This window comes from Schistocerca americana, chromosome 5 (assembly GCF_021461395.2).
Source record: "Schistocerca americana isolate TAMUIC-IGC-003095 chromosome 5, iqSchAmer2.1, whole genome shotgun sequence".
Lineage (NCBI taxonomy): Eukaryota > Metazoa > Arthropoda > Insecta > Orthoptera > Acrididae > Schistocerca > Schistocerca americana.
In genome coordinates, this window is record NC_060123.1 from 165,514,472 (window position 1) to 165,542,306 (window position 27,835).

Sequence of the window (27,835 nt, forward strand, 5' to 3'; positions counted from 1 at the left end):
GTATACAGGCTGTAGCCATGACAATCAGTATCCACAATGGCGGCACCCAAGTAGGCCACTTCCGTTTGTAGACTCACAAAATGTGAAAATAGTGGAGGTACCCTCGGAACCAAAGCAGACTATACAGAAGACAACAAACTAATCTCGGATCCTACAGGCCTTCGCCAGGTGACCAAGACCAAGAATGAAGGCGATAGGTCAATAAAACAGAAAATAAATATCGTTCGCTATCAGGATGGTAAGAGGATTTAAGATGTACTCTATGAAGATTCTGCTGTCCCAGATAGGCTAGAAAAAGGGAATATTCAAGCAAGTATCACTGGAACCATGAATGGTGAAGCAACAATTATTCTCCTCGACGCAGGTGCTAGTATATCAGTAATGTATAAACAATTCTTCGAGAAGGTAACGCAAATAAAAAGAGTGCCGATTTTGCCTGTTACGAATTGTAAGGTTACAGGAGCGCTGGGCAAAAAGGCACAGATTATAAAGCACCAGACACAGGTTGAAGTTCCTTTGGAAATGATAGCGTATTGTGCACGTTCCTATTAATGGAAAACTTGCCAATACCGGTGTTGAATTTTTACGGGACAAGGAAGCTGTAATTGATCTCGCCCGTGGAACGTGTATACTTAAGTGCCAACAGCGACCAGTAACATTGAAGCTGAATCGGGATTTCGGTGAGAAACTTCCGCTGAAAAGAGAAGTGAATCTATCTGCTAGAAAACAGAAAATGTTAGTGTAAGGATATGAGGACCCACGAAAGTGTCACAATAACTGAAGTAATGATGCACCCAGTAATATGAGTGACATAGCGGCAACAATCGAGGATAAGGTGAAAGAGGCAACTTGCACTGACACTTCAGAGGCAGCACAATTAAGAAAATTATTATCCAGCACCCATGACATATTCAGTGAACAACCAGGTATCATAAAAGATTATTTTTATGATATGAAGGTCTATCCACATAAGACCTGTTGCAGAGGTTATACTCGGTCCCCTGGACAAAGAAATCCGAAACTTGACACAAGTTTTTTGTGAAATACTGTTTTATTAAATATAATTTTTTTTTCTTTTTCACGTGAGATAGAGAAGTGCTCAATATTTAAAAACATGTGTATCCTTACATAATGTATTTGTTCATATATGACAGTGAACGTGTAAAAAATATTTCCATGAACCTGACCCATGTAGATGCACACACGTCGCGGGTGACAATTGTGTATGAGTTGCGTGTCTGTCAGAAACCGCTTTCACTATTAGTGAAACGTGTTCCAAATATGTACCGATTTGTGTACACAGTTTTCTTTACTTTGTTATATTTTCCGTATGGTCTTATGAACGTCTCTCTGTTAGGTGACCCCAACGTGGACATCTGTCTCATAATATTGTAATATTCCAAATGAAAACATGTATTAATGACTACAAAGAAACACTAATAAATGTATGACATTAAAAGGGAAGTGTACTAATATCTACACAGTTCAACAATGAGCTTATGGTCAGAACAATGTGGCAGATTTTGAAGTCCTATTGTCTCGTATTTTATGTGACAGTCCATGATTTTCGTTATCATGATGTAACAATACTTTCTGATGTGCCAATGTACAACTCCTCACTATCTTGTTAAGTGTCATTAGCATATTAGATCTTCTGTCAAGTACTTTCAGCAATAGTGACAGGAATCAGGACAGTGAAGCGTGTCACAAAAGAACTCAAAAAGTCTAGTGAACGCGTGAAAAACTGTGTTATTTGTTTGTAAAAAGTGATAAACAGTGATCAGGAGTGTGATCATAGAACACATGAACGCTCATAGAGTGTTAAATGATAGCAGCAATGACACGGACCTTGAAAACCTGTTAACAGCATTTATGACAACGTAGAATGTATGACCTCACATTAAAGTGTTAAAGGTGTCTTCGCGTGCCGAATATCATGTGGCATACTGTACAACCAGCCACGCGGCAACTATATAATGCAACGCTGGCTGCGCAGCCAGCGCCTCGTAGAAATGCTTACATACCGCAGAAAATAAACTGAGTGCACGATGGACACCTGTTTGAATAACGGTGCAGTGTCGTATACAAACATACTGTGTTAAATCTAATTGTGAATCACTACATTTAAATGATCAGTGTAAAGATAGAGGACATCCTCCAAAACAAACTGTTTCCATCCGTGTGAATTAAAGTGGAAATTGAGACTGAAAAACTTCTTCCACAAGTTGAATATAATTATTATCTTGTCACAGCCATATTTCGATATCTCATGTACCCATCTTGTACGAGAGGGACGTGGAAAGAGAGAAGCAAGACCTGCCGCAGTACTACACCCAGACAGCTGCAGATCCAATCAGGATGAAGCCGACGGCAGCCGACGCACCATCCACGCGGCCGAGGGCGATCCAGCAGCAGCCTCTATCTGCCTGCGACCCAGCGGCTCTCTTGGGGGGGGGGGGGGGGGGGGGGAAGAGGGGCTGTAATTAAGAGTAAGTAACTGTACTTTCTTGAAGCCTCTTGGACGGTTTTATTCCCGGTTTTCCTAGTCCAGTGAACCCAAATGGGGGGAGGGGATAACTGAACCCGGGAAGTATCCGCCGCTTTTTTCCAAGACTATACAGTTACCGAAGCCATTTAAATACTCAACACTATTTGTGTCATGTATTAAAAAATATTGCATCTCATCATTTGCATCATGCGAACAATGAAATATCTTTTTCTCAGCTCAAGGGGCAATTTAATATCCACAACACCTATGTTCTAGCAACAAGATGTTAAATAAGGTACTAAGTGTACCAACTACAAGAAATATTATCGATGCTACGTATAAAAAGACTGTATCGTGTAAAAATGACGATAATTATATCATTATTTCCGTAATAATATAATTTCTGTGCGAATTGAAACTATTACCAGAAAATTACATTCGTAGACAACAACAATTACAATCTTTTGTGTGTGATAATTGTGGTTCAGTTGTTCTACCAGTGCTAACCGATGAACTGTTCGGACGTGACACATGTGAGGTATGTAAAGAGAAAACCAGTAAATATATTGTTAATTATTGTAATAAAAGTAGAGTCGCTATTGTCTAGACGTGGATTTGAATTTATGTCAGTTGTATTCTAATCTAAGTAATGTTTTTATTGATAGTTTTCAACTACATAGTTACGAACGCAGCCATTAGCGCTAGTAACTTTCTGTGGAGCTTACTAGTAGCTGGTATAAAAAATGTGAAACACTTGTCATTGAGAATAATTTTAAATGCTAAAGAATAGTGAACAAAAGGCTTAAAGACTTTTATGTGAATGTATTAACCGAGAATAACAATAAACAAAAGCTGAATATCGTCTGTCTGCCGCCATCTTAGCAAAAATATCTCCATGGCAATTTAGAATCGGGAAGTTTAACAAACATAAATGTTGTTAGATATAAATGTATGGAAGTAACTGTGCGCCGGTGGTCCCGAATCTACTTTAAAAGACAGAATTCAGCTCAGGTTGAATCTTTAAAAATAGTGCTCACAGTACGTTACGTAATATCAATTTCTTTTGGCTAATGTATGACACCTAATTATTTCGGCCGATTTGCATAAAATAATTTAATAGGAGAAATACGTCGGTGTTGTGCGTGGGTAGTATTTTGTGACTAAATCAAGATTAACACTACGTTTCTGGCGATGTACTCCTCAAGGTAAAAGATGCATTAGAAGACCTGCAAAACGATGGAAGGACCAGGTGTAGCTGCAACAAGCTGAGGGAAAGCCTAACGCATGACGGAAGAAGGAGAAGAATTTTATCTAGGAGTTCATTGTAGATCTGCAGGCGTTTGCAGTACTCCATAAACAAGCCATTGCTCTCACTGGATTCCATACAACAGAAGCGGACAGTACATCGTCAGACGCCTTCTGCAATGCGACGGAGGTGCCGCCCCACCTCAAGACTACCCATACATTGGTCCATTTCCTCTGACAGCCAATCAGCTTACCACAGACTGCTCTTCTCGGTCTCTCCCTTAGGTGTTGAGTTGTTTTGCCTTATGTGGGGATATAAATATATTTCATACCGACCGCTGAACTTACGAAAATTTTCCATTGATGTTATCCACCTCCTGAAAGTAAATTCCACGCGGGAATAGTCCCCGCCAAAAGTATTCTAAGTTATGACGCTATGTCTCCTCGCCCACCTTCCCCCAGCACTGGGGTGTAGTGATTCATCTGTGGGGACAGGCTCCAGCCAGACCGGACTTGATGCGTGCCTGCGATAGTGTCTCAGCAAATATTTGCTGAGACAAGTGTATGTATTAATAATCAGTACCTATTGTCCCCGTGTAGTAGCGTAACCTTAATACAACGTCTCTCAGAGATGATCTATGAGAATTTGCCAAGTAGGCATTTGTTAAATACACCACAAATTTTTTATCCCAGGCGATGCTCCCTTCTTCTGACTGGCTGGATCCGACACGCTACCGATTTCTCTGTTGCGCCAGTCCCTTCATCTCAGACTAGCAGTTGCAACCTATGTCCTCGGTTATCTGCTGGATGTATTCCACTCTCTGACTTCCTCTGCAGTTTTAACCCACAACAGCTCCCTCTAGTATCGTGGAAGTTACTCCCTGATGTCTTAAGAGAGGTCCTACCAGTTTCTTTCTCCTTCTTGTCGGTATTTTCCATATTTTCCTTTCCTCGTCGATTCTGCTGCGATCCTACACATTCCTTACCTTATCAGTCAACCCTAGGCTCAAAATTCTTCTATAGCACCACATCGGAAAAGCTTTGATTCATTCCTGCTCCGGTTTTCTACTCAGTCCGTACGCCACTAGGAAACAATGCTCCAGATGTACATTCTTGATACTTGGTCCTCGAATGAAGACCTACAATTGAAACTCTTGGCTGGGAATGCCCTTTTCTCCAGTGCTAGTGTACTTTTGATTTCCACCGTGTTAGTTTGCTGCCTATGTAGCAGAGTTATTTAACTGCATCTACTTCGTGATCCCCAGTTCTGATCTTAAGGCTGTAGCTAGTCTATTTCTGCTACTTCTCACTACCTTCGCCTTTCTTAGATTCTCTCTTTACCCGTATTCTGTACTCATTAGACTGTTCATTCCGTTCAACGTATCCTCTAATTCAGCTTCACTGTGGGTAGCAGCGTCATCAGCGTATCTTATTGTTGGAATCCTTTAACTCTTAATTTTAATTCCATTCGTGAACCTTTCTTCTATCTCCCTCATTGATTCTTCGATGTATAGACTGAACAGTAGGGGGAAACACTGAATCTCTGCCATAAATCCTTTGCAACCAAAGCGTTTCGTTCTTGATCTACCAGCCTGTTTGCTCGCACTTGGTTCTTGTACGTATTATACGTATTACAAGTTGTCCGCCTATCCCTTACCTATATCTATCTCAGAATTTCGAACATTTTGAACCATTTGATAATGCTGAACTGTTTTCCTGGTCGACAAATACAAAGAAAGTTTCTCGATTTTCGTTCAGTGTTGCTTACATTACTATCCACATATCAGAGCTCTCTCTGCTGCCTTCCTGCGGCGAAACTGAGCGTCATAAGGCGAATTCTCAATTTTCTTTTCCTTTCTTCGGTATGTTATCCTTGTCAGCTTGTATGAGCATGTATGTGCTGTTAAACTGACTGTGCGATGAATCTCCCACTTCTCATCTCTTGCTGTCTTCGAAACTGAATGCATAATGTTTCTCCTAAAGTTTGGTGGTATATCACCACTCTTATACCATCCACACAACAATGCCGATAGTCGCTTTGTTGCCACTTACGCTGATGATTTTAAAATTCTGATGATATTTTATCCATCTCTTCTTCCTTATTCGTTTTTAGGTCTTCCAAAGCCCTTTTAAATTCTGATCCTAATACTGGATCCCCTCCCCCTCTCCCCTGTAAACTACTGTTTCTTCTTCTATCACGCCATTAGGTAAGTCAGTCTCATTTAGGAAGTGGATTATCCGGTTTCGGGTCTCAGTGTGGCACAAATTTTCAAGTGTAGCTTTTGCATTATCTCAACGGACATAGCAGCTGTGTCATGCCGATTTTCCATAAGTTTTGAATGTAGTGCTACATAAGTCAATCATTGGCGTATGTTCTTTCAAACAGGTCCGAAAAAGCAATCACCACATATATAATTGTATTTATAACTATTGTCATACATAAACGTTTACATGAAACTTCAAGCGGATGTTGCTAAATTTGTGCCGCAATATTTTGGCGCAAAGTTTTCTGTTCATTTACAGGTGTGGTTTACTGAATGGTAAAAATATAGTGCACCGAAACACGTCAATAGGAAGTCAGCAACATCCGGCAGACCCTTGCTCAGCCATACCGCAGCTGAATAATATAAACCAAACTTCTTATGCCCTCTCACATATCGTGGAGAAAATAAATGTCAGCAGGAAAACTAAACAATGCCTCTGTTGGTCACTTACAAGAGTTTCAAGGACGCATCATATTATAATATCATTGAAGGCTGATAAGAACACAACTAAAATGTTTCTTTCATATGGTAATTATTAACAGGGTACATACATAAAATACGGTAATAGTAAAGAGTTTCTCACTGAGTTCCAGAATTCACCTCTCTTACCACTGAATAAGTAGAGACCTATGTCTCCGAAAGAGGAGCTGTGTTTATACTATCTAATGAAAAATTTCAGACAGTGGAAAGTCAGTTCAGTGTTCAATTTGAATGAAGTGATTAGAGACAATTTCTCTTTAATTTTTAAAAAATTCAACTGTTAAATAATAGTGATAGAAACGTGGATTAAACGTGAAGGCACACTGTACGGATTTCTCAAAGCATTAATCATTGATCGTATTAAAGTAAAGCAAAATATTTTCATTATTGCTTACTATAAAACAATTATAAGCTGCATAAGCTCTCTGATGCTGACTTAACAATATTTTGCCAAACCTGTCTATCTCCAGACCAATTCTCAAAATTGCATATTCTCAAGAAATTGGAGTACAATTCCATTCTTTATTTGATATCATAGTGCCCATCTCCGTTCTGGTAACGTTTATGTCATAATGCCTTCTTGAAGACTTATATGATCAGTCCACTTCATTCTTCAAGATTTTACCTTTGCTACACACTAAGGTTCTCTGACTGGATTAGGTACTTCTATGCGTTTTTGGTTCGCTATTCTCATATCCAGTGTCTTCATTGCTCCAAAGGTTTTCATGGAATTCTGCTTTGGAATATCTACTGGGCTTCTTTATATTCATTTCAGAAACACGTAACATAACTGATTTTATAAATGACAAACAGGAGCACATTTGGTTTTACTCCAGACATTCCTACTCTCAAAGGTATTTAACAGGGTATAATAAGTCTGACTTATGTCATTTCGATGCAGTGTGGAGGAGTTATGTGTCATTTCACAGCTGTTGGCTTTCTTCATCTTAGAGCGGCTACTTCTCTTTCAAATGGCGGTACAGCTGTTATCACGAAACTGAGTCGATCCAGTTCCAGCCCACCCCCCCTCCCTAACCAAAGAAAAATATCCACCAGTACCAGGAATTCAACTGCAGTCTTCATTTACATTGCTGTTGGTACAGAATATAAATTTAATCATCACAGATAATTGCACTTGGAATTACTTTCAGTGTGTTACTGTAGACTGATGTAACTACCTGAATTTATGTGGGGATGGAAGCACGTATAAGAGACACAATTGCGTCTTTCAGCATCAAAGCAAACCACTGAAATTCAGAAATACTTATCAGCCTTGTGTCTTCGAGTGATGTTATCGTACCAGCAGAGGAGTGGTACACAGATGTGAGTTTGATGCCCTTGTACAGACGCTGTATTGGAAGCACCGATAAACCGTCTAAGGTTCACTATTACTGAAATTCTGTGTCCAAAAGGTTATTGAGATGCCACGGTATCGTATTCTGCACATTGCACCAGAGGACACAGAAAGCTGCCCACAGATACTGTGTTTTAAGAGTCACACGTCGGGTTACTAATCATCAGTATTATTTACGAATATTAACCCACGTTGTTGTTGTTGTTGTCGTATTCAGTCCAGAGACTGGTTTGATGCAGCTCTCCATGCTACTCTATCCTGAGCTATGGACTTCATCTCCCAGTACCTACTGCAACATGCATCCTTCTGAATCTGCTAAGTGTAGTCATCTCTTGGCCTCCGTCTACGATTTTTACCCTCCACGCTGCCCTCCAATACTAAATTGGTGGTCCCTTGATGCCTCAGAACATGCCCTAACAACCGATCCCTTCTTCTAGTCAAGTTGTGCCACAAACTCCTCTTCTCCCCAGTTCTATGCAATACCTCCTCATTAGTTATGTGATCTACCCATCTAATCTTCAGCATTCTTCTGTAGCACCACTTTTCGAAAGCTTCTATTCTCTTCTTGTGCAAACTATTTACCGTTCATATTTCACTTACATACATGGCTACACTCCATACAAATACTTCCAGAAACGACTTCCTGGCAGTTAAACCTTTGCTCGATGTTAACAAATTTGTCTTCTTCAGAAACGCTTTCCTTGCCATTGCCAGTCTACATATTATATTCCCTCTACTTCGACCATCATCAGTTATTGTGCTCCCCAAACAAAACTCATTTGTTACTTTACGTGTCCAATTTCCTAATCTAATTCCCTCAGCATCAACCGACTTATTTCGACTGCATCCCATTATCCCCGTTTTGCTTCGTTGATGTTCATCCTATATCCTCCTTTCAATACACTATAAATTCTGTTCAACTGCTCTTCGAAGTCCTTTGCTGTCTCTCACAGAATTACAGTGTCATCGGCGAACTTCAAAGTTATTTCTTCCCCATGGATTTTAATAAATACTCCAAATTTTTTTGTTTCCCTTCCTGCTTGCTCAGTATACAGATTGAATAACTTCGGGGATAGGCTACAACCCTGTGTCACTTCCTTCCCAACCACTGCTTCCCTTTCATGCCCCTCGACTCTCATAACTACCGTCCGTTTCTTTACAAATTGTAAATAACCTTTCGCTCCCTCTATTTTACCACTGCCACCTCCAGAACTTGAAAGACAGTATTTCAGTCAACAGTGTCAAAAGCTTTCTGTAAGTCTACAAGTGCTAGAAACGTACGTTTGCCTTTCCTTAATATATCTTCTAAGATAAGTCGTAGGGTCAGTGTTCCAACATTTCTACGGAATCCAAGCTCATCTTCCCCGAGGTCGGCTTCTACCTGTTTTTCCATTCGTCTGTAAGGAATTCGCGTTGGTACTTTGTAGCCGTGACTTATTAAACTAAAAGTTCGGTAATTTTCACATCTGACAACACCTGCTTTCTTTGGGATTGGAATTATTATATTCTTCTTGAAGTCTGAGGGTATTTCACCTGTCTCATACATCTTGCTCACCAGATGGTAGAGTTTTGTCAGGGCTGGCTCTCCCACGGCTTTCAGTAGTTCTAATGGAATGTTGTCTACTCACGGGGCCGTGTTTTGACTTAGGTCTTCCAGTGTTCGGTCAAACTCTTCACGCAGTAACATATCTCCCATTTCTTCTTCATCTACGTCCTCTACGATTTCTATAATATTGTCCTCAAGCACATCACCCTTGTATACAGCCTCTATATACCAGATTTTTTTTTAGACATTATTGTAAAAGTATTAACAAATCAAATTACACTTTTTAAACATAATTATATCTTGCACTGCTCACAGAGCCGCGATTTTGGAAGCGCACCGACTGATCTTCAACTCTCTACTCAAGACTCAATTGGATAGCACGAACCGCTACACAAGTTGCTTATACGGCTCAAAAGCCGATGACATTTGAGGTGCCTCCCTTGCTTCGTTACTAAGTAATTTTCCAAAAATTGTTACTAAAACGAAAGTCTTACAATGTGGTGACAGTTTAGTGTTGAGAAATTTTTTACCATTATTACAAAAAGCGCCTTAATTATATTTCAGCAATATTTAACGAATGAAATATTCATAATGCGTCATTCATACATTTTTGCTGAACTGAGACTTGAGTTTTGGGAACATTACATTCTCTCGGTATTGTACGCTGGGTAAATGCATAATGTTGAAAGGGGATACGGAATGGGATATTGCGTTAAAAATCGATTTTAATTTTATTGACGTATTATTTTCCGCCAAGTTTCCTCTTCAAAATGACGTATCATACATAGCTCTATTAGAATTATAGCTATTTCATTTTTATAGATTTGTGAGATCGGGTATTCGCTTTAGTTACACACGTCTCTCATGGCTGACCATAAAAATATGGCAGTACATTTATGTCACATGAATTCAAATATTCCGCTTTCCAGCGAGTCTCTATTCACTATTTGTCCGAAAATACTTCCCTCCGGTTTCCTCAAGTTACTCTTTGACTTTGTGAAGCGATTGTTTGTAAACTGTCTGCTATATGAAAATTGCTGTTGTCGAGTTATTTCGTATTTAGTGCTTCATTTTTCTTAGTGAAAATGCCTAGTTCTAGAGCAAAAGTGTTTAAAAAGCGTATGAACTGGCAAAAGAACAGAAATGACGATTAATTAGGAAAGCAAAGCAGTTCTTCATCATCGCTGTTTGGAAATGAGAGTCTACTTACTACTGATTTGCCGAACGAACTTACTCCAAATGAAAACAGTATTTCTTATAAAAAACTAAGAGATTTGGCAGAGAAATACACTCCTGGAAATGAAAAAAAGAACACATTGACACCGGTGTGTCAGACCCACCATACTTGCTCCGGACACTGTGAGAGGGCTGTACAAGCAATGATCACACGCACGGCACAGCGGACACACCAGGAACCGCGGTGTTGGCCGTCGAATGGCGCTAGCTGCGCAGCATTTGTGCACCGCCGCCGTCAGTGTCAGCCAGTTTGCCGTGGCATACGGAGCTCCATCGCAGTCTTTCACACTGGTAGCATGCCGCGACAGCGTGGACGTGAACCGTATGTGCAGTTGACGGACTTTGAGCGAGGGCGTATAGTGGGCATGCGGGAGGCCGGGTGGACGTACCGCCGAATTGCTCAACACGTGGGGCGTGTGGTCTCCACAGTACATCGATGTTGTCGCCAGTGGTCGGCGGAAGGTGCACGTGCCCGTCGACCTGGGACCGGACCGCAGCGACGCACGGATGCACGCCAAGACCGTAGGATCCTACGCAGTGCCGTAGGGGACCGCACCGCCACTTCCCAGCAAATTAAGGACACTGTTGCTCCTGGGGTATCGGCGAGGACCATTCGCAACCGTCTCCATGAAGCTGGGCTACGGTCCCGCAAACCGTTAGGCCGTCTTCCGCTCACGCCCCAACATCGTGCAGCCCGCCTTCAGTGGTGTCGCGACAGGCGTGAATGGAGGGACGAATGGAGACGTGTCGTCTTCAGCGATGAGAGTCGCTTCTGCCTTGGTGCCAATGATGGTCGTATGCGTGTTTGGCGCCGTGCAGGTGAGCGCCACAATCAGGACTGCATACGACCGAGGCACACAGGGCCAACACCCGGCATCATGGTGTGGGGAGCGATCTCCTACACTGGCCGTACACCACTGGTGATCGTCGACGGGACACTGAACAGTGCACGGTACATCCAAACCGTCATCGAACCCATCGTTCTACCATTCCTAGACCGGCAAGGGAACTTGCTGTTCCAACAGGACAATGCACGTCCGCATGTATCCCGTGCCACCCAACGTGCTCTAGAAGGTGTAAGTCAACTACCCTGGCCAGCAAGATCTCCGGATCTGTCCCCCATTGAGCATGTTTGGGACTGGATGAAGCGTCGTCTCACGCGGTCTGCACGTCCTGCACGAACGCTGGTCCAACTGAGGCGCCAGGTGGAAATGGCATGGCAAGCCGTTCCACAGGACTACATCCAGCATCTCTACGATCGTCTCCATGGGAGAATAGCAGCCTGCATTGCTGCGAAAGGTGGATATACACTGTACTAGTGCCGACATTGTGCATGCTCTGTTGCCTGTGTCTATGTGCCTGTGGTTCTGTCAGTGTGATCATATGATGTATCTGACCCCAGGAACGTGTCAATAAAGTTTCCCCTTCCTGGGACAATGAATTCACGGTGTTCTTATTTCAATTTCCAGGAGTGTATAATTTATTTCATAAAGGGAAAGAAGTTTTTGAACCCATTGATAGGAGTACATTGTGTGAAGCTCTTGAAAACTGTGTGTGCTGCAAAAATGTCAAGAAACGTTTCTCTACCCAGTTTAGTTTAATATGCTGTGTTTCTAATTACGGCTGTAAGTTTCCAAGTTCTGTTTCAGTAACTCTAAGTAATGGTTACAAGAAAACTGAACTTGATAGTGTAAATATTAGGTTAGTTTATGGATTGCGAGCAATTGTTTAGGGCAAAGCAGCTGGTGATATGCTATGTGGTGTTCTAAATTTTCCAGGTGTACCTTCAAAGTTTGATTTTTACCACTATGTACTAGCATCTGCAGTTGAAGATGTAGCACAGAAGTCAATGCAGCTATCTGTGGAACAAGCAGTGAAAGAAAATGATGGCAGTTGTGACCTCACAGTAGCTTTTGTTGGCACATGGGGTCACACCTCCAACAATGGTGTTGTAACAGCAACTAGTGTTGACAATGGCAAGCTTTTTGATGTTGCAATAATGTCTAAATACTGTACATGCATAGCCAGGCTGAAAAATGAACATAGTGATGACTGTGTTGCTAATTATTATAGTAGTAATGGCGGCATGGAGGTTGCAGGGATGAAAACAGTTTCATCGCTCTTCAGAATGGTATAATGTTTGCTACTTCAGGTATCTGGGAGATGGTGACTCTAAAGCATTCAAAGAAGTTTAGAAAAGCAAATCATATGGGAACAGTGTAAATATAAGCAAACTTGAATCTATAGGAAATGTGAAGAAGAGAATGGGTGCCAGGCTGAGAAGGTGAAAATCATTTATGAAAGGGAAAAACTACATGATGGGAAAACCTTGCATTACAAAGGAAGATTGACTGATTCAATAATAGGCCACATTCAGAGTTGCTATGGCCTTGCAATCAGGCAAGATACAGGCAATCTTGAGGAAATGAGAAAAGCTAAATGAGCTTTGTATTTCCACACTGCATCCATAGATGAGCATCCACAACTTGGTATGTGATCCAAAGGTGAAAGGAGCTGGTGTAAATACAATAGAGGACTAACAACTGGAGTAAATACGTTCACCAGCACAGTCTACCATTAGCCATCATGGAAGAAATTTTTAGAGATCTGGCTGACAGAAGTCTTCTGATGAAATGTCTTCATGGAAAAACGCAGAACGCCAACGAGTACTTGAATAGTATGATATGGCAACGTCTCCCAAAAATAGTGTTTGTCTGAATTAATACACCACGTTTTTGTGTGTATGATGCTGTGACAACCTTCAATGTTGGGAATACAACTAAATGCCAGGTCTTTTAAAATTTGCGTTTGCGTGTTGGTTCCCGCACAGTACGTGCTATGTTGACTTTATATCAGCACGACTAAAGCATGCTGAGAATATAATCGAGACATTAGTGAAAAAAACTAGACAGGTGCAGAGGACTGCCAAAAGAAGACTTGAAGATGAAGACTGTGAAGAGGTTATTAACTATGGATCAGGAATATTTTAATCTTCATTCTCCGTTTCCCGTTGCTTTTTACTTCTTTTAGGAACATTATCTCAGGTACTGGTGAACCAAGAAATCTGAAATTTGGGTTTCTCTTACACATTGAAACAACGATTTTTTAATTACTTGATTTACAAAAGACTTAGGGGTGGTAATCTAGTAAAAAGTTATGGAAATTATTTGCTTAAAATAATTGTAAAGCAAATACTTTGACAATAAACTGTTGTTTCAGTATTGTTATAACATCTCAATGCAACTAAAGAAATAATTTTATCTCTCTGCCTCCAGTAGTTTGCGAGAGAATTTTCCCTATAGTAGGTATATTTTAACATTGCGGGGATAGGCGATGCCATATCCTCTTAGTGTAAATAGCAACAAATGTGCTTAAGTGATAAGTGGATGTTTTGTTATATTTACTTTCGAATTGCTGCCTAATAATTTTAATGTGTCACGCCTAATTTAGTTCCTCAAACAGACGTGGATGATTAAAACAACGGAACTGAAACCGTTAGAGAACGAAAACGGTACGTTTCCGGACATGGGTTACTGCTCAAAATATTATGCACACACTCCCATAGAAGTTTGTAACCATAGTTTATTAACACCCTGTACAAACTCCGACTTGTAGGCAAGGGGTTAGTGTGGTATTTGTCATCTTCCGACGTGTACCCGGTAAATGGGAGTACGTGAACTGTAGTGACGTTACCAAATGCATCGAAACCTGAGCAATGTGCTGTTATTTTCTTGGCTGTCGAAAAAGAAACACCGTGAGACCTCCACTGGAGAATAAAGAATGTGTATGGGGCAACACGTTTGACGAAAACCATTGTTGAAGAATGGTGAGAAAAGTTCAGTGTTGGGCGCTGCTACTTCATGATAATGCACAACCCCATGTTGCATTGCAGAGATTACGACAACTCCAGTGGGAAACACTCGAGCACCCGTCCTATTTGTAGCAAGTATATCGATTAGAAGCAGATTTATATAATGTAACTTTGTATCTGTAATTTCGATGTTTTTTAAGGTTATTGATTGGTGACAGAAAGTTTAAAGTATCGTAATTTATATATGGAAAATGCTACATGATTTTTAAATTCAATAAATTTTATAATTTGTGTATATTTCTAAGAAAAACATTGTATATTGGAAGCTGGTTCATGCTTAGGAGACTATTATTGTATAATGTAAAAGATGTAGGGCAGTCTTTCATCAACGGAAGTGGCTTAGCACGATGTAAAAGGTGGTTTTGGCTGTCGAACTGGACAGTTACTTGGTGGGAACGATACGCAGTCAGAGGCTAGCCATTGCACAGTACACATCGACAGTGACAAGTTAGGCAATCAGAATCCTCTTTGCAAGGAATTTGGCCACGGAAGTGGATTTGGCTGCTGCATGGTACTCTCGGCAATAGGAATGGCTCTAACACATTAAAACTCCGTCGCCTAGAAGAAATTGTATAGTGCATTCAAACATCAAGAGCCGTCGCTTGCCACCACTACCTCACCACTGCTCCAGCAACTTCATGCATAAGGATATGTATCAGAGCATGGACCAGTCAATTTGTGTAAATGATTTCAATAATAATCCATGTGCTATAAACCTGTGTTTAGAACCATAACTTTTATCCTGATCATGAACCTATGCACGGTCCCCTCCTAAATGTTTATAAAAACCGAGTATTCTGCTTCAAATGCACTATTACTGTTTATTTATGTTTGTCAGATGTACAAGTATTTTCAAAAGTGAAACTAGTTAGAATTTTACTGAAATACTCTCAGCTTATTGTGAAGTATCATTTTGCATAAATTCATTGCTACACTGTGTAAATGTTACTGTCTAAAATACCTGCTCAAAACGTGATGAAAAAAGACAGATATGCTATACTGATTTAAAACTTAATTTAGCTTTGATTATTATCATGAACGAATTTTTGAAGTTAATTGAGCTCAGTGTTGATTAATTTACCTTGAAAAGTAAAAACATAAACTTTTCCAAGTGAAGCTAAGAATTTAATTTAGTTGTATTGAATTTTGCTACTGAAATAATCATTGAGTTTGATTAGTAATACAATATCAGTTAATGAGTCCCCACAATATTCTTCTCAGATTAGAAAGATAGTTGGAATATTATTGCTACTAAAGAATTCTGATACATTTCTACAAACGGGACTATAAACAGTGTAAATGTGCTTTTATTTATTTTAATTTTTGGTATTTTATATGCCCGTTAAGCCATAACCCCCACAAGGCCAGTTTTAGTTCTCCACTTTTTGGAGTAACATTTCACTACTGATCCAAAAAACAATCATGAGTGTAGCTCTCATTAGTGTGAGTTTGGCACAAATTTTGCTTTCTATGATTACTAGTGTGTGTAGTATTGGGGACTGCTGCTACACACAGCTCAGGGTGTCCTGTGTCCGTTTGTAACCTGTGTACTATTCAAAGGAAAATGTTAATGAAAGTAACTTCAATAACAAATATTTAATTTTCTTAGACATATATTTCACACATCGTGTGCCTAATTGGGCTGGAAACCATTCATTTTTTTGATTCGTATACGAAATTTACCACTTCCATTAAACCCCAAAGAATACGGCCCTTTTAATTTTTCTGTTAAATTCACCATATTCAAAATTACTATCCGATACCTTTATCCATTAGACATTCACGCACGATAAAACTTATAAATCCTCTCAGATGGTAACACTAGTCTGATTCAAGGCAGGCTAGTGTTACATATTGTCCTGAGTCTTCCCCATGTCGTCACATCTTTGGTCCTTTTAAAATGTCCTTGCAGGGCCAAAGATTCTTGCCAGACGAAGATGTGCAGCAAACATTTATGGTCTTCCTAAAGCAGAAGGACGCAATGCTTTACGAAACCGTTATCTTCTACGTGAAGATATTTTAGTAAACTTTTCGCTTAGATCGACTCCAAATCCATCACAACACTTTGCCGAACATGTCCTGTTGCATGCTATCAGTTTGACACAGCATCCGATATAACAAGTACACTGCGCAGACATTTCGGCCATATTATTACAAAACTCGTAATCTCCAAATACGTCCCTTATAATCATAACTTTCAGTTTGTTATGAAAACGGAGGAGTAGAAAACTATTGTGGCTTCCTCTAAAATGTATGTTGTGAAGTATACTTCATTGTCTAAGAAATATTACTAATGTTGTTCGTCTCGTGTACTTATGTTAACTTTATTCTTATTAGAAATTGTCTTCGCCGATTCATTGTGTTACTTTCGGGGGATTATAACGGATAAGCAACGCCAATATGTTGTCGGTCATCGATTAACTAAACGTAACTCTAAAAACTGAAAGCTGCTATTCATGCAGGATAGAAAATCTTCTGTATCGCCCCTTAATGCTGTGTATTCATTCGTAGTTAGTTCATCATGGATTATTTCTTAGTGCTGTTACGCAATCGAAACATTCCGTTACTCTTAGATGTCAGAAAATTTTTCATTGGTATGATTCGTATTCTGTGTTCAGAGCAGCCCTGAGGCTTCTTGGTGTCGTTTCGTGTGAGTGGGTACCATATTTTTACGGGTGTTCTCAGTATCATGAGGTTTTCTCAACCCGGATAGGTATAGCAGACGTTTGGAAAGAGCTGGATGTGAAATAATTGGAAAGAGGTAGATATTTAATTTGGAAAGTGATGGTGAGAGTAATAGCCGTAGTTGAGACAGGCTCATTTAAGAAGTAAGAGAGATGGGAAGGAAATGGCGTGTAATAACTGTGATATAAGAACGGAAGACGATGAGAGCCCGACCTTTTTGAGATGAATTAAAACTGTTGGTAAAGTCGCAGAAACACAAATATTTCCGATTTCAAAAGACGTGGAACTCAACATTGGTAAATAAAGAGGAAAAAGCTGAATTTGATGTTGAGGGCTGGACAGGGGATATATTTGTAGTCGGTCTGTAATAAACAGAAATTAAATCCCTAAGGTAGGATTCTGATTCAGTTCAGCTTCTTACTGCTATAAATCATTTAAAAGTTTTTGGTATGTTATGTGCAATTATTAATTTTTATTATATGTAGTCAGGGACATATTACAGGTCGCCACGTTATATAACGTGGAAAATGTCAGCCCAGGGGCTGCTGCGATAGCCACCGCTAGGCACGTTGACGAACGCATTACCGCGTATGCTTTGAGATCGGCTCGTTACGACAGAACGTCATTTGCATCGGGTAATGGCGTTCTGACCTGACGCCCGAGCCAAACGGTATCTCCTGAGGGCCATTCGCGCAACGTCATATGGATCGGCCTCGCGCCTGATGGTGTCAGATGGGGATCCATGGTGCACACGCAATTAGCACTCTGCATATCGATATGCGGCAGGTTAGTGGGACGGTCCACTTTCTGCCTACCTTGCATTCGCATCAGCAGTGAGTTTACGTGTGTGTGTGTGTGAGAGAGAGAGAGAGAGAGAGAGAGAGAGAGAGAGAGGGAGGAAGGGAGAGAGAGAGAGAGAGAGAGAGAGAGAGAGAGAGAGAGAGAAAGGGACAGAGAGAGAAAGGGACAGAGAGAGAGAGAGAGAGAGAGAGAGAGAGATACTATGGTACGGTACGTAAATCAGAGTCGCTGAAATAAATAAGCTCTTCCCAACTAAATCCTGTACTCCCCTTCATTCACGAGTCCCAACGAAAGGCTAAGGCATAGTTTTTCCTAGGTATTTAGTAGTGTTTGCCATTTATTCATTCCTTTAATTATTTCCAAGTCCCCGCGAACGATATGAATCGACAAAACAAGGCAGAAGCTGCTCACTGTTAAATTTTAAATGTTTGAGATTAGCTAAACCTTACAAATATCCCTTCAATATCTGCTTCAAATAACATATAATTAACGAAACATGAAACCCGTCACAGCACTTTATTATTTTAAAACTTTATTCATATAATTTGTTGCCTTTTAGGATAAATTTGTTATAAGATTCTGACATTAGGAATGCAATCTCGAGAACTTTCGCTACGGTCGGAGGTTCGAATCCTGCCTCGGGCATGGATTTAGGTTTAAGTAGTTCTAAGTTCTAGGAGACTGATGACCTCAGAAGTTGAGTCCCTTGAATCATATCGAGAACTTTGCTGTATTTCGGCTAGGCTTCAAACTTAGATTTTCGACTTACATTTTTAAATTTTCCTAAAAATACATGCTTTATATGCGAGCTAACCCATTTTCAACGTAGCATCATAATGAGATATGGGGTATGAGAGAAATTACCAAATGAATATATTTTCTAGCATATCCAATTTAGCGATGAAGCAGTGCCTTATCTGTATTATGAAATAATGTGTAAAATTAATTGTATCGTTTAATTTGCACGTGAAAGGCTGCCACAAAAACAACACGTGAGGCCAAATGCAGCTATAAATTAATACTTAATTTTTAAAGCGAAACTAGACTGACTAAAAACTACTCAACGCTTAGATACGGGTGTATGTACATCAACGTGTTTTGACGTTGGAATTTAATTGCCAGAGCAGTTAATTGGAAACGTGTATGTTGTAAACAAACTGCAGAAATCTTGGGTAACAAAGGCTGAACCACTTGCAAATGACCCAACGTACGAAGAGGTAACCTGCAATTTTAAAAACTTGGTGCTCATAATGTAATATCTTAGACTTTCCCGGTGATTTTGTGACATCTCGTTGAATCGGGTGTACTGCCGGTGGTCAGCGTTTTCCTAACATAATATTTCGACGTCGTACCGCCTGGTCACAGGACGCACCTGATGCGGACGCCGAGGTACGACGTCGAGATATTGTGTTAGGAAAACGCTGACCACCGGCATTACACCCGATTCAACGAGATGTAATGGTGCTCATCAATTTTATGGAGAATTTGTTTCATCTGCAGCGACGTATTGTCGCGTGTAATATTGCAAAGACTACCCCTCCCCCCCCCCCCCCCCCTCTCACATACACACACATATCTAATGATTTTAGCAACAGTAGGTCAATAATAGACAGCATATTATGCATTAAGACCATCAGTGAAACAGTATGGGAGTATAACAAGGACATCCATTACCCGTTCGTAGTCATACAGAAGGCCTACAATTCGGTGCACTGAGAAACGGTATAAGAAATCATGGCAGAATACAGCATCCGTAGGAAACACATCAGCATGATCAATATATGTACGAAGAACGCAGTAAGCGTGGTGAAAGACTGTGATCGGACAGCTTATGAGATGAAAACTGGGCTGGAGCCAGGTGATGAACTATGCACAGAAATCTTCACGTTTCTCATGGACAGAGTAGGTAGAAAAACCAAACTAATGGGAGCAGCACAGATAAATAACCAAATGTCTTAGCCTGTGCAGATGGTATAGTTATAATTAGACGTAACAATGGTGACTGTGAACCGCGGTACAGTAAACTGATTCAAACTGTATGAACAATCTGTTAAAGACAATTGAAATAATAGTCAGCATATATGATCATACGAAGGGAAAACGTAGCTACAAAGCCACGTGATGATATCCAAGAAGAAAACTACACTTTCAAAAACACTAACAACTTCAAACACCTTGGTGAAATACAAATGACAGCAATAGAAGATTAGTGAAACAACAAACTGGACTATGGATCTTAAAAAAGTTCACTATTCCGTTCAGAAACTTCTGTCCTCCGAATTCTTGTCCAAGAAAACCTAGCTTAATCTCTACAACAAAATCTCCAGTCCAGTACCTCTGCGTGGAGCGGAAGCATGGAGCATGATCAAAAGTGAAGGGCACGAAACATCAATTCTCGAAAAAGCTTTGGACCAACATTTGACAAACAAACACAAATAAGAGCCGGACGATCCAATGACGAACTACGAGTAATTAAGACAGCTGAGGAGCCGTTGATAGTAAACATAGCCGAAGCGAGGTGACTGCAGTGGGCGGGCCATTTTGGCATATGTCATAAAATTATTACTTTGATGGGTGGATACGTTGCCTGTTTCATGAGAACTGCTTTATGTGGTGGTTAGGAAGATTGCAGCTGTAGCGATTATAAAGCTAAGTGCTGACCAAGTTGTTTGTGCCCTTTTATACCGTTGTTAAAATTAATAGTTTTCAACGGTGTTTCTTGCTGTTTACGGCGCAATAACGATTTGGTTTTAGCTAATAAATTTTTTTGAAGTTTTGTTGGTATTGGTATTAATTGTGGTTTACTAGTGTTAATAAAATTTGTTGCTTTCTTATTAGAGAGAGAATTTCGAGAACCCTATTGTTAGTTCTGTAAATAGTTCTGCTGTTATAACTGAACTTCGGTGAAGTACATGTTTAATTATTTTCAGTAACTGAAAAATTTCACCATGAGAGAGAAGTGTCGGCTCTGTCATAGGTTAGTGAGTAGTGGGTTACGGTGTGAGATTTCATCAAAGTATATTCATGGGGGGTGGGGGGAGGATTGCAGGGGGGAAGCCAGCGAGCATCCTAGCTAGATCCTGTCCTGCTAATGCAGAATCTGTAGTAGAAATAAATTTCCAGAGGAATAGGAGAGTAAGATCTGAGCTCTTCAGGTGCAGTTACAATACGCAAAGGAGGAACTAGAAAGGTTCACGAGGGTGAAGGGTGCTCGGCAATGAGAACCGGCAGTTGGAAAGAAGACAGGTGGGAGGAGGAGGTATTCAGGCAGTTGTACTATTGCGTATATGCAATAGATTTGACCAACTTCCTGAGTTGAGTGGAGAGGAGGCTGTTGTAGCTGTAGGTGTATTTAACATGCAACAGTCCTCAGAAATTCAGATGCCTAAGGCAGTTTCAAAGACTAACAGAATGAAGAAGGTTCTGCTGCTAAGTAGTTCACACGGTAGAGGTGTGAGCCAGCAGTTGCAGGAAGTGTTAGGGAGTGAGTACCAGGTCAATAGTGAAGGGTAGTGCAGGGCTGGCTCAGGTGACTGACAGTATATCGGAGTTACGCATGAATTTTACGAAGGAGGATCATGTAGAGATAGTGGGTGTGGCATGGAATAGTCCCAATAGATATGGTGTAGGTGGTGACCTAATAAAGATAGCTACTCAGACGAGTGGCTCTAATGCGCATTTCGCGCAACTGTTTCAGCGCCATGACTGGCTTCATCTTAATGTGGCTGTAAAGCATATTGGCACGGTGCTCGAGAAGGCACTGATGGCAGAGGGTATGAGTCACATTTCAGTGGTGCAAACTGAGTATGTCAATGGATCAGGTGTCGCTAGGCACTGTTTGCACCCCAATAGGTATGAGAAGCGGCGGCTGGCAAAGCTTGTAAGTGACAGCGTAGTGGGTGGTGATGTTTCCAACTCATGGAAAAATTCCTATAGTAGTTGGTGTTAGAGCTGTAACTGTTTTAGATTGAAGTCCGCTGATAGGAATACCTGCTAAAGGAAGTCCCACTAACTCAGAGACCACCTTCAGAGAACGTCATGTTTCCACGTAGAGAAGGAATTACCACATTTCATCAAAATATTAAAGGTATTAGAGATAAAGTTAGTGAACTGATTATGGATGCTGACACTGAAATTATTGGTATATTGGGTTACCACTTAGATAATTTGACAATACTGAGGCATCCTTTACCAGTATACAGAGTAGCTGGCTGTTTTTCAATGAGTTCCTAGTGGGTGGCGGGGGGGGGGGGGGGGGGGGGGCGGGGGGAATGTAGGTAAAAAGCAGTATTCCATATGAGTCCATATACGTATCACAGGACTTCACTGAACAGATATTTGAATGTTATGTGAGAGCAATTGAATTGAGTGAAACTAAACTTGTAGAGGGTGTTATTTATATGTCCCCAAACTCTGACTTCAGAGCATTCCTGCTGAAGTTAGAGGGGGTTCTTGATTCAATTTACAGGAAGTAACAGAAATTAGCTATATGTGGTGACTTCAATATAAAATTTGTATCTGATGGTACAAGAGAAAGGACGTTGGTAGATCCCCTAAATTCATATGATCTGATGGAGACTGTGTTTCTTCCAACTAGGGTGCAGAGGAACAGTTTCACAACCATAGACAATATTTTTATTCATTCTTCATTACAAGATGTTCATTCTGTTGGTAAAAGGGCGAATGGCCTTGCGGACAATGATGTACAAATTTTGCCGTTAAAAGGCTTTTGTACTCAAAAAATGTCACATATAATTACAAACTATGTGGGAAAGATAATCCAACGGCCATAGAGAATTTCTTAAAGCCCGTCAAGGAACACGAGTGGCGGGATGTTTATAGTGCCAATAACATAGATGATAAATATAATGTTTTCATTAATACATTTCACATGCTCTTTGAGATTTGCTTTCCATTAGAAAGTTCTAAACGGGGTACTATCAATAAAAGGCAGCCTTGGTGGCTGACAAGTGGGATAAGGATATGATGTAGAACAAATCGGGAATCATATTAAACGTTAGAAGTAGTCACAATTAAGCTATAGTACTGACACATTCCATGACCTTAAGGTTTTGCTCCTAAATTTGGTCCTACGGAACTTGACGTGTAAATAAATAAATTATTAGATACTTTTTTATAAGTATCAATAACGTTTAGTTGCTGAAGGCTGTTTGCTCTTTTAATGTGCGCTTCAATTCTGTGACTGGATTCAGAATTTGAAAGCATTTTTTGTAGTGTTGTATGTGATTATTTTTGTAACTGTTCCTAATATGGCTGACTGTTGATTACCTTATTTGTATTTCTCTGCAGATGTTGAATGGCTATTTTCATAATTCCATGGTCTTTCACGTTCTTTACATCTTATTTCAGATGTTACACTGAACCTAGCAAATGCCGGAATTTTCATATTATGTGTCATGTCATCCTCTTCTTTCAGTTGTTCCATGTTAATTTATTTTTGTAGGCTTTTACTTTCCCTGTGTCTGAAAGACTTTACCAGCATAGTTCTTCAGCTTGTTACATTTTGTTAGTGTGCACTAGCTTCGGTCTTGAGCTTTGTTGCATTTCTCATGTTGTGTAATACCGGTGGTGTTATTAGATGCGTTTGTTTTACATAATTTATTTTGTTATATGCATTTCTCTATCTTCTTATTTAATTTCGTTTCTAGAGATTCGTTGTATTCAATGTTTCTCCTGTTTGCGTTGCTATGTTCTAGGTTCATTTTGTAGTTGTGTTAGCCTAGTGGCAGTATGTTAATCTGCACGGTATGTATTTGGGAACTGCATCTATTTGAGAGCTTAGGTGGTTTGATGGTTTCTGTAGTATTGGTGTTTACGCTATAAATACAGAATGAGTGTTGGCTATTTTTCATCGTTTCATTATGTTCCATAGGCTAAGACCTTTGGTTATTTGTCTGTGATTTTTCCATTAGTTTGGTTTTTGTATAGTGTATTCGTCTCTTTGTGTATTTGTTCTATGTTCTTTTTTGATTCATCTAGTAAGCATAGGCTGAAATTACATTCATGCCATGTCCCTCCTCCTGTACAGTATGGTATATTCTCCAAGTTTTGTGTTGTTTCTTTTTAGTTCATGAACATATCTGCCAAATTTCCCGAAATGTGGTATTACAGTGGCAATCCTTCACGTTACAAGTAGAGTTCTTTATTAAACTCGAGGCAGTTGTGGTCAGTAATTGGATGTTGAAGTATGCTTGTTTCTGAGATGTGTTCCTATACTAACTAACTATGTGTATCAACATCCTGTTGCTTGTTTCTTAGACTAGGATTGTGGAGTACATATTCCCTACATCAAATGATATCAATATCGCTGTGTACAAATTATATATCTCTTAAGAATTTATTAGTTTCTCTGTCTCTTCATGTTTCGTACAGGTGTGTCAGTGTGTTTAATGCATGTCTGACGAGGATGGATGTGGGTGTATATAATTTACAATGTAGCTCATGGATGTGCTTATGATAAGAATTTTTTTGGTAGACTACAGAGCATTAGAGAATTGGTTTTATGCATGCCATATGGGCTTTTCTCTGTTATCGACTGTGTGTTCTGTTCTCCTGAGAATGTTTTTCATTTCCATGAAAAACCTGTTTGTAGCATCTGACATTAGGTTTGATATTTTATTCTGTTTAATGAATTCTCGTGTTTTTTATTCAATTCTTGTTTGTCCGTGAGTACCACTGTATTCCTCTTGTTTGCTTTAGTTACGATTACGTTTTCTCTATGCTATTCCTCTGTGAAGGATGTTCCAATATTTGATTTTGTGGTTATCTTCCTTATTTCATTGTGCACAAGTATTGCATCTACAATGTTTTTAATTTCTTTGGCTGTTGATTATCTTGATAGACCTACATTCATGAAGACCGTGTCAATTCTTTGTTCATCAGATTGTACGTTCTCAAATTTCCTGATCGAATTATGGATGTAGTGGTCATTTACATTTGTCTGTAGATTAAGTTCCAAACATTTATGTAATATTTGTGTTCCATCATCAATAATCATTAATCATTAATAAGTGAGACCTAAAATCAAAAAGAAAATCTGATATTATTTTTGCCGGATATTAAAGTTTGCATGGTTCATGGTGTGGATTCCTGTTGTCATGTCCTAGTTCATGAACCACAGGCAACGTATGAGTGGCCAAGTAAGTGGTCTTGACAGTCGGGATACCAGTTACTTTGAAATAAAGCTGGGCATCTCGGAAATATTCTGAGTTGTGGTCACCTCTGTGCTCCGACGGCAAAAACTACCTAATCCACTGGTTAGTCCCTTAACCGTTAGGGGTAAAACTCAATGGGACCTGGGGCAAGTAAGGCTAGCAACCTGCTTCCATGGTACTTTAAATATGATGCTGGCAACAATCTGAGCAAAATACTTCGGTCCTTGGAGGTGATGGAGTCCCACCTCTAATTGACAAACCAGGGAACCCAAAGATACGACTCAGCAAACGAATCGTAACGAGATGTGGAGCTATTAATATTATTGGGGGCAACTCTGGGAAGAAGTTAGGGCTGGCAGAGGCTGCAAGAAAGATAGGGTTGAACGTTTTAGCTGTTAGTGACATTCGGGTAAGGGGTGAGAAAGAAGAGGAAGTGGGAAAATAGAAGGTCTACCTGTCAGGAGTCAAAGCAGGATTAACACAATGGGGTGTAGGGCTTTACATGAGGAAAGAAATGGAACCCAGCGTAGTTGCAATAAGGTACGTAAATAAAGACTGATGTGATTAGATTTGACAGTGTCTAGCAAGAAAATTAGGGCGGTGTCAGTATACTCACATAGTGAAGGGACCGATCAATATAAGATGGATAGTTTTTATGACGCACTCAGTGATGTAGTAGTTAAAGGACAAGGACAGTGTTCTGCTCATGGATAATTTTAATGCCAGGATTGGAAATCGAACAGAAGTGTATGAAAAGTTTATGGGTAAATTTGGAGAGGGTATGGAGGCCAACAGGAACGGGAAACCACTCTTGGGCTTAGTAATCAAAAACTCCTTTTTTAAACATAATAACATTCACTGGTATACTTGGGAAGGCAGGGGAACCAGATCTGTCATTGACTGTATAATAACGGATCAGGAATTCAGGAAGGCTGTAAGGGACACACGCGTATTCAGGGGATTCTTTGATGACACTGATCACTAATTAATCTGCAGTGAAATTGGTATTGTGAGGCCGAAAGTGCAGGAGGTCAGGTCCATATGTAGGAGGATAAGGGTTGAGAAACTTCACGATAAGGAAATCAGGCATAAGTACGTAACAGCGATCTCAGAAAGGTACCAGTTAGTTGAATGTAGTCAATTACAGTCATTGGAAAAGGAATGGACAAGGTACAGGGACACAGTACTAGAAGTGACTAAAGAATGTCTTGGAGCAGTAGTGTGTAAAGCTAGGATGATGCAAACAGCTTGGTGGAATGACACAGTCAAGGCAGCATGTAAAAGGAATAAGACTGTGTATCAAAAATGGCAACATACTAGAACTCAGGTAAACAGAGAAATTTATGTTGAAGAAAGAAACAAAGCCAAACAGATAACTGAAGCATCCAAGAAAAAATATTGGGAAGACTCTGGAAACAAGTTGGAGACTTTGGGTCAAGCTGCTGGAAAACCATTCTGGAGTGTAATTAGCAGTCTTCGAATGGGAGGTAAGAAGGAAATGACAAGTATTTTGGACAGGTCAGGAAAACTGCTGGTGAATCCTGTTGATGCCTTGGGCAGATGGAGGGAATATTTTGAAGAGTTACTCAATGTAGCTGGAAATGCGATCAGCAATGTTTCAGATTTCGATGTATAATGGGATAGGAATGATGATGGAAATAGGATCGCATTTGAGGAACTGAAGGCAATGGTCAATAGATTGCAGTGCAATAAAGTGGCTGGAGTGGATGAAAACTAGTAGGAACTTATCAAATACAGCGGAATGCCAGGTCTTAAATGGCTACACAGGACAATAGAAATGGCGTGGGAATCGGGACAGGTTCCATCAGACTGGACGAAAGCAGTAATCACACCAATCTTTAAACATGGAAGCAGAAAAGATCGTAACAACTACAGAGGTATTCTGTAATCAGCGTTGTGGGTAAAATCTTCTCAGGTGTTGTTGCAAGGAAAGTGCGACTATTAGTTGAGGACCAATTGGATGAAAATCAGTGTGGGTTTAGGCCTCTTAGAGGTTGTCAGGACCAAACCTTTAGCTTACGGCAAATAATGGAAAAGTGTTACTAGTGGAACAGGGAATTTTATCTATGCTTTATAGATCTACAAAAGGCATAAGAGCTGGTTTCTAGGAGGACGTTATTGTCTGTTCTACGAAATTATGGAATAGGAGGCAAATTTTTGCAAACAATGAAAGGTCTTTACATAGTCAGGCAGCAGTTACAGTTGACGGTAAATTGAGTTCATGGTTCAGAGTAGTTTCAGGGGTAAGACAAGGCTGCAATCTGTCTCCACTGTTATTCATATTATTTATGGATCGTATGTTGAAAACAATAGACTGGCTGGCTGAGATTAAGATATGTGAACACAAAATAAGCAGTCTCACATATGCGGATGACTTATTTGTGATGGCAGATTCGATTGAATGTTTGCAAAGTAATATTTCAGAGCATGATCAGAAATGTAAGGACTATGGTATGAAGATTAGCATCTCCAAAACGAAAGTAATGTCAGTGGGAAAGAGATATAAACGGATTGAGTGCAAAATAGGAGGAACAAATAACAGGTGGACAGTTTCAAGTACTTAGGATGCATATTCTCGCAGGATGGCAACATATGGAAAGGAACCAGAAGCGAGGTGTAGTAAAGCTAATGCAGTGAGCGCTCAGCTACGATCTACTCTCTTCTGGAAG